At 35.9% G+C, this 9,302-nt stretch overlaps 1 long non-coding RNA gene across 1 annotated transcript; it reads left to right on the top strand.

Annotated features, from left to right (window-relative positions):
- The first annotated feature begins 2,833 nt into the window (after positions 1-2,833).
- LOC135298019 (uncharacterized) lies at positions 2,834-8,788 on the top strand. Its single transcript, XR_010359979.1, has 2 exons — positions 2,834-3,125; positions 8,596-8,788. It is a non-coding gene; the product is annotated as an uncharacterized LOC135298019 (long non-coding RNA).
- Positions 8,789-9,302: the final 514 nt, after the last annotated feature.

Below are 9,302 nucleotides of genomic sequence, written 5' to 3'. Positions count from 1 at the left end.
GTCAAGTGCTTAAAATGAAGTAAATGTTGCAGTAGGAGAAAAACAAGAACAAAGAGGGAACAAAAAAAGAAAATAAGATGGGAATGGGTGTCCATTTTGATTGGTAAAGGTTTTCCTATGTCTAATTTTCCCCAGTAACATTCTGCCGTTGGGATATTTTATTATCATCATTGTAATAATAATTATTATTATTATTTCTTCTTCCTTCTAAAGTGAGACTCCTTCTGAAAATTACACAGGACAGACCTCATGTGAATACTCCTACTCTGAGCTATGCACACAGCCAAGTCAAACTGCAGGCCTGCCTTACACCAGAAAATAATTAGGCAGACAAGGAATCGGCATCATAAAAACTTTAATTTTTACTGTTTTAGCTTAAGACCTTCAAACTATCTATTATTTGAGAAGATCAGGTAAGGCTATTAGAATATTTGGGAATCATTCAAATGTATATAATTTTTCTACTTCTTTATCCACTGAGTTTTTCACTTCTGCTTGTCTGGTCTTATTTATAAAAGCAGTATTGACTTCAAATTGGATAACAGCTTTTTACTGAATTTATTGGGGTTTTTGTTTGGTTTGTTGAGTTTTTTGTTGTTGATTTGGTTTTTTGGGTGTTTTTGTTTGTTTCTTTGTTTGTTTGTTTTTAATTTAAGTCAGGGAGAAAAGCTTTTCTGTCTTTATGTAAGTGGTGAATATAATAATCTCATTACACCAATTCCCTTTGATGAACCCTATCCTTTCTGTTATGGTAGCAAGTCCCTTCTCAACGAAGTGGATGAGGAAGTACAGATTGTGGAATAGACTTTTAATTATGAATGGATACTACTCTATAGGTTATTTCACATAAACATTTCCTTTATTTTTTTACATCCCTTTCTCTCTTTTTAGTTTGATATCTGTATTTCTTACTACCCCCTGTAAACTTTGCTATCAATATGAGCAATTTCAGATAAGCCCTGTCTGTTGACTGGTAGTAATGATTGTAGATCTAACAACAGCAGTTGTTCCTTTCCAACAATACAAAACAACAACAACAACAAAAAATGCAGTTACTATAATTGATCCACTGAAAACCAAACCTACTCAGATATAACATATCCTCTTTCCAGGTTGAAGACATTGATGTTTCATTGGCATGGAAACTGTTGTTTACAACAGTCTGTAGGCATTGTTTACAGGTGTTGCATAATGTTATTGACATGAGCAGCGTTGTTTATATAAGCAGAATCACTGTGTGTAAAAAAGTCTCACATCTACGTGCGCTTGCTCATGCAGTATGACCCTACTTACTGCATCTGATCCATAGCTATCAGCATTCAGCAGGCAATTTGATTTAGAAAATAAAGCCTGAAAATAGCTTCATTTCACATATATTACTTTCTGACTGCTGCTGTGATTGCTCAGCCAGAGTCCAGCTGTGGAAATGTTAAAACTATTCATCAGGCATGAATATTCATCAGAGTGGTATTCTTATTTTCCCACACATCACTGGGATGGCAGACACAACTGCTGTGTGAGAGGTGTGAATTAACCCTCCAACTCTCTTTAAAAGTAAAAAGCTCAGGCACATCAGGAAGCCCAGTGATGTCTGTGCAGTTGAAAGGCAATACCCTCTGGGTCCTCCTAATGCAGCTGTATTCAATGTGTTATTTGTCATATCAGTGGATCAGTCTGAAAGAACATGGCAATCCAAAATAATGACAAAATCACGATTTAAGCTTCCCAGCTCCTGAGCTCAGTTTAAAATCATAAAGGTTTGGGGTTTTTTTTTAAAGAAATTATTTGTGCTTGCTTTTATAGACTCAAGTCTTTAGGGACAAAATGACAAATTAAAACATTCTGTTTTTAAATAAATGTTGAGGCTGAGGAATAACCATAGGATCTGGAGGTTCAAGAAAAGCCAATAAAATGCAAAGGTTTGTTAAATTGAAGATAAAATGGTAGAAATACTTTCCTAGAAATGTTCACTGACTTCAACAGAAGTACAATTTGAGTCCAACCACAAAGAAAGTCATAATATCTTAAAGGCCAATTCTGTCACCATTGCATTCCACATATCCTGTTGAGTTCAAAAGTTTACATAGGGTGATAACTGTATACCTTGCATACTGAATACAAAAATTCAAGGTGAAGCTTTCTGCTTCCAGCAGTGCAGTTCCTGACACTGAATCACGCACCACAATCTCAAGGCTGAGTCCTGACACCAGACCCACAGTTGGCATAAGCCAGTGCAACTATATTGATTTTGGTGGAGCTACGGTATTTGACATCAATTAAAGACAAGGTCCATTAACTTTCTACTGTCTCTAGAGCATCTGCCCATAGCTTTGTCCTGATACATATTCATACGGTAATGGTGTTAATACAGAAGTCATTAGATCACAATAAAAATATTTCAAAGCTTGTCTGGCAATATACAACAATAAAGGCCTCTCTGTGGCTGAAGTGCTGTGCACAGCTGATATGTCTTGTCCTAGGTTTTTCTTTGTATGCATGTTTTGTACCAGACTTTTCTTTAGGATAGAGTTCAACACCTATTAAACATTTGTCTGAGGAGAAAAAAAAAAAGCAAGCAGACAAACAAATGATACCTAAAGCATTTTCCTAATGTCAGGTGGAACTGATGCAAAAAAAAAAAAATACTGCTTTAAAAACAATGTGCTTAAGGTAGTCCTTTATCCCTTATAGTTTGTGATTCATATACATGGATCTAATATTGAAAGAACCGGGACTCCCCAGGGAGCCCCCCAAACGAATAGCAACACACCTAGTTCTACTAGCATGAATATTCAGATGGCACCAAGTTGTGCAGGAGTGTTGATCTGCTGGAGAGTAGGAGATCTCTACAGAGGGCTCTGGACAATCAACAGTAGGAGGTTCCATAAAGTGAAGTGCCGTGTGCTCTTGTTGAGTCATAACAGCCCCATGTAGTGCTACAGACTGGGGAAGAGTGGAAAGCTGCCTGACAGGAAAGGATCTGGGGGGTTTTGGTCAACAATGACATGAAAATGAGCCAGCAGTGTGTCCAGGTGGCCAAGAGGTCCAGTGGCATCCTGGCCTGTATCAGCAATAGTGTGGCCAGCAGGACCAGAGCAGTGATTTTCCCCCTATACTTGGCGCTGGTAAGACAACACCTCAAATCCTGTGTTCAAGTTTGTTCCCCTTACTGAAAGAAGGATATTGAGGTGCTGGAGCGAGTCCAGAGAAGGGCAATGAAGCTGGTGAAGGGTCTGAAGCACAAGTCTGATGAGGAGTGACTGAGGAAGTTTGGGGTGTTTAGCCTGGAGAAAAAGAGACCCAGGGCGGACCTTATCACTCTACAGCTGCCTAAAAGGAGGTTTTAGCCAGATGGAGGTCCACCTCTTCACCCAGAAAACACGTAACAGGACAAGAGAAAACAGCTTAAAGTTTCACCAGGGAATGTTTAGACTGGATATAAGGAAACATTTCCCCACTGAAAGCATTTTCAAGCATCAGAATAGGCTGCCCAGAGTGATAGTGGAGTCATCATGCAACTTTAGCATTTAGGGATATGGTTTAGAAGTGGACTTGGCAGTGTTGTGTTTGCAATTCATTTAAAGGTCTCTTCCAACCTAAATAAATCTATGACTGCATGATTCTATAAACTTACTCTGTTGTGGATGCCAGGAGGTTACAAGGTGAAGAGAAATAGGGTAACACTACCTTTAACTTGAACTTCCATCTAGTGCAGTATAAAGCAATTAAACCATTATTTGCCTCAACTGTTTTGGATGTGTATGTATGCATATATATATCTACATACATATATATAAAAATAAATATATGCATGCATGATCAAGTCAAGTATGATGATTTCAGATCATGTAAAATGAATCCCACCCACATGCCCTCAAGGTAACTGTAAGTAAAGCTTGGAATATGTGACATGAACGTGCCATTCAGGAAGCTTGAGATGATAGTCTTCAGCATACCCAACAGATGTCACTTAGAGACCTCCATTTTATATTCCTCCTTGTAAATCTACTCCGGTCTGGAGGAAAAAAGAAATGATTGGGTGTCAACTTGAAAACTCTTGCACCATAATACATAATCTGAATTGCCAAAGTACTGTGATTTCTACTACTACTGTCAGTCCTGTTTTTCTACCATGTACCAAGTAATGCTCATAAAACAGTATGTTAGTGATCCTCTAGTTTGCTGGGACACATTACTAAATTAAGACTCAGGTACTCAGATGCTCAGTGAAAGAAGGACGTGAACATCACAGATCATTTTCCAAACCTGTGAGCTCAGCAGGTACTACATGCTATTGGTTTCTTGAGAGTTCAGCCATGATGTCATTTGGTTCAAAGAGATGTATAACTTCATGATAACTAAAACTATATCTGGCCCATGTGGGTAAAAAGATATCAAAAAACAATATATATCAAATAGATATCAAAGATAAGCACCCTGTGCTAAAATAATAGCACTATAGTTTAGGGAGAACCAGTAAGATTTTTGAAAGTATAGAAGCCTCATTTCCAAAATAATTTTACTTACTGAGGATCATTAATCCTATTGAAAGACAAAGGGACTTTGGCTAGATTGATTTCAGTGGGAGTTAGTCATTCTGAAAATCTCATTAGGTTACCTGTCCACATCTTTACACTCCCCACTTAAATGTTTTTAATATTTGTCTGCTAAATCTCTTTTTAAAATGAAGGCTTATGCTTTAAACTTAGATTGTTACAGATATTTATTATCTTCCAGTGATTTCAGAGGAAATGAGGTACCTAGGCATCTTTGAAAATTCTAACCATTATTAAAAAATTTAAGTGTGGTTAGGTAACAAAAAGGATTTGTAACAACTAATACTATATAGCATGTTTCTCTGACTTTTATCTTTTCCATTTTGCAATGCTATATTCTATTCAAAATTAAGACATTATTTTATGTACCAAAAGGTCATACTGCATTAATGTGGGAAGAACAGAAAGCAATGTTCAGATGTGCATGGAGACCCAGAGCAGTGGGCTCTGCCATCTGCTCTGCCATGTATAATGGCTCAGAAGTTCATTGCAAATCCAATATGCAGTGACTGTAAGAGCTTAGAGTCAGCATGCAGTGCCACTGCATGACATGCTGAGCGGCTCAGAGCAATAGGCTGTGCAATAGCATTCCTGGGGTTCACACATGCATAGATGTTTCTCTCAAATTTATTTAGAGTAGAAGAAAAAAAAAAAGAAAAGAGAAGAATGGATGAAGGTTCAGAAGTCAAAAATAATTCCAGGTCAGGGTGTACATTTTGCATGTGAGCTGATCAATCAAGAGCTGCATTAATTTATGAAGAGCTTGGGATTGATTGTTTATGCTGTTTCTGTGAGGATTTATTTTTAATATAGGATTTCGGCAAAATGTTTTATGTTTTCTTCAGTTTCTTTTGGAAAATAATAACTAGATTGAATGGAGCACTTCAGAAGATATTTCATTTCTTGGCTTTTAAAATCAATATTTTTCACACTGTCATGAATATTTTTTTGCAGAAGCCTTGGCAGCTATTTTTGTTCATTGTAATTGTGGCTATAAGTGAAGATGGAGTACCTTTCTCTCATTATTAAGAGCTTAGTAGCCCTGAGCTAAAGGCTGCAATTCTTCATGTCACCACTGTGGTGGCAAATAAGATTTTCTATTTAGTTTCTAGTAACCTCATTTGTCAAGAAGACTGCATTTCAAGTTTATATAGATTTAAGACAAACAAAACTGGACAGTTAAATACTTTTTTTGTCATGAATTTAATTAATCCATTAGCAAGGAATTAAACTAATAAAACACTAACATTACTGATATGCTGGCCTATTTCTTTGTGTAAAGAAGGTTTGTGAAGTTAATGTAAAAGTTAAATAATTTTTCATTAATGACAGTTTCAGCATGCTGCTGGCACAATGTCATGCACTGAACATGAGTGTCACCCAAAATTATGGCTATGGTTTCCTCGACAGAAATTTTGCCTTTATACTGTATGTTTTTAATGTATGTGTGTGTGTGTGTGTGTGTGTGTGTGTGTGTGTGTGTGTGTGTGTGTGTGTGTGTGTACATGGGCATGTATGTGATGATCAGGCGTGTGGACCATATGAAATCTGGCACAGGTGTTCACAAAACTTGAGGAAGAGAATTCTGTCAAATTCTGTTGAATCTGTTCTTATAGATTCCCTGTGGGTTTCTTTCCTTCTTCTTTCTTTTCCTCCCTTAATTTTTCCCACATTTTCCTAGTGATGGTTGGGATAAAAATGGCTATCCTAGCAGGGAGGAGATGCTGTCACTCTCAATCTTCATATGACATGCCTTGTGTGCTCAGTGGCTAACCCCTGCTTCAATTGATAGTTGACAATAAGGAGCTCTGGATGAAGGTTCCAATCAATGCAAGTGTAGGAATCACTTTTCTACCCACTGTCTTAGCCAATACCATTTTTCATCTGTTTTAGATTGTCCCAACTGAAACACATAAATACCAGTCTTAACTGCTGGTTTGTGATTTGACAAAATTTAAAATTCAGTGAAAGCATGAAATTGTAAATGATTCACAAAATTAAATTAGCATAGCCTACATATCACACTGTGCTTTCTTCCCTCTTCCCTCATACCCATTTCTGTTCCTTTAGGGTTCCTGGGAAGTGTTTGAAAATTTCAGGTAGGACAGTACTTTTCACATCACAATGCAAACACTTGAGACTCCCAGAGGCTCATGTGGATTAGGATTTTTTGAACACCAAAACCTTTGATTAGACATTCTGGAAAGGGATATGACATTATACAAGTATCTTAATTTTACAACACTTCTGTTGAGTGCAAGCAGAGAAAAAAGCTTCAAATTCTTTATAGGGGAGATTAGGGTTCTGAATAACATCAAGTCCTGTCCCACCATGGAAGAGGCTACAGTAGGCATTATTTATCATGTCATAGCAGAGTAAGGAAGTCCATTGATTCTGATGACCTTTTGTAAATTTTCTGGCAATTCTTTGTGGACAAATTTTCACCATTTTGAAATTTATTCTTCTTATTAATTTCCCAATCAAAATACTTTTATACTTTTAATGTAAACAATTAATTCAAATTAAGGGAAAAAAATGAAACTTACTGAAACTTTTCAGTTTTTGTATATCTTGTCATTTCCTCAGAAAAAAACCAAGAAAAGTCTAAGAGTTATATATTCATTTTATATTTTATTTTAATTCTGAACTTTTTTTTTTTTTTTAAATTCACATGATAGACTAAGTACATTAACATTTTTGTTTCTGCCCAGGAACTAAAACATTAATGACTAGACTTTTGAAAACCCACTTTGTCACTCTCCAAGCTTAGAAAACTATTAGATTTCTATACTAGAAAAGCTTCTGATTTTGTCATTGTTATTAAAAGCAGTATTTTATTGCAAACACTAATCTGGAAAAACAAACCTTAGATGAAGAAAATATTTTACTCTCAGGGTTTGATTGAATTCTGATGCAAAAATTATATCTATCTTTATCTTGTTTTTACAAGGCTGTTTGATCTGACAGAGCTAAAATTTCTTTTTTCCACTGCATAAAAATAAAACAGTGAGAGTAACCCACAATTTTCACATTCTTTTAGCAATCCTGAAATATTTTTAAAGCCAGAAAAAATTCTCTAGATATTTTCTTATAGCAAAAATTGCTGCTACTTTACAGTAGTTGTAAAATATCTCCTGTCCCAACTATTCCATTTATAACTTGCGGGCCAATTATTTACAAACTCAAATACTTTAAAAACAAGAATAATCTCTGAAGCGTATCAAAAATCTTACCTAAATTAATTTTGTTATTATATAATTGTATGGAGAAATGTGTCCCAATTAGAACAAAATAACATTAACATTGATTTATCAGTAGATGTTTCTTATTCACAAGCATTGTAGTTATTACTTTAATTTGGTTACTCAGGTCATACTCCTGCAAAGATATTCACAATGGCCACTTGTACTTCATGTGAAGTTCCACAGATTTAACTGGTTTTTGTGTGTTGAAGAGCCATTATTATTATTTTTATCAATAGTAGAAATAGACTGATGGTTATTTAGAAAGCACCTTTTTATAGACAAAAAGAATGTGTGCTCCACTTCCATAGCTTTTAACCAAAGGAGGAATTAATCTGGTCACATTCATGATCACAACTTAAAAATGACTTTTCATGACTTAGAAATCTCCCTGAGAATCAAAAGCTTGTTTGCAGTTACTTAACACCAGATTTTTCCCAGTGCTCATTGTGTACATTTTCCTTTGCTGAGGCTGGTGATGCCCAGATACAGAGGACACATGCAGCTGACAGGGAGACAGACCTCGGCACCCTTAGGGTTTTGTTTGGCAGGGTGCTGAGACAAAGCAAATGCTTCATTCACTGCAGATAAGAAACCATTGTTTTCAGTACTGGATGTGGATAAAGGAGAATATACCTGAAAGCACAAATTTCAAAGAGGAAGTAAATTTACAGTAGATACGGCAGATAAATCGATTTCTAAGATTGCATTTAGGAATAGGAATATTATACACCAGCTTCAGTATTTGTCTTAGTTTCTGTCTCTTTTCTTCTTCTCTTGACTGACTCCTTATCAAGATGCAGTTTCATCACCAGAGAGGCTGCCTCCACATGACAGTGCTACCAACCCTTCCTTGTGTCCAGGCATCACACTGCTGCTCCATCAGTTTTACTGGTAAAAATATCTGTACAGTCATACTGCAAACAAGATCACAAGTGCTGCCTAGCAGTCCTCAATGGCAGTCAAATAAAATTTTCTGAGAGAAGTGAAGATTTTGCCTGCTGACAGCTAAGGATCCTTGTATGATATATGACATCTGAAGCACATCCTTTAATTCAAAAAAAATCCTTCTGCACAGTCATATGCTTATATATGCATTCTTAGTAAAAAATGCAAGTATTGGCTAAGTATTGTCTCATTTATTTTAGCTGACATGACACGTACATCTGAAATTGGATGAGTGTTGAAGTTCACTTAAATTATGTCTCATTTTCTGAAGTTTCCTCATGATCCAACATCAACACAAAATATATGTTTTGATTAGAGAATTCAACTGTGACTCTGAGTATTCCACTTTGAATCTGATCCAGAATACTAAATCACCATTAGCTACAAATCTTTTGAACATTTAACTGTTCACAAAAGAGAGAAGAAAATTATATTGTTATAGCCATTTTTAAATTCATTTTGTCACCACAGTGTTCTGCATCTTCTAACAGTCTATCTAGTTTTTGTAAGCTATATTAAATTTAAAACAGCTCTGGAAGCTTTCTTGATAAATTCT

The sequence above is a fragment of the Passer domesticus genome, chromosome 3, assembly GCF_036417665.1.
Source record: "Passer domesticus isolate bPasDom1 chromosome 3, bPasDom1.hap1, whole genome shotgun sequence".
Classification (NCBI taxonomy): domain Eukaryota; kingdom Metazoa; phylum Chordata; class Aves; order Passeriformes; family Passeridae; genus Passer; species Passer domesticus.
This window is presented reverse-complemented; position numbering and strand designations above follow the sequence as displayed.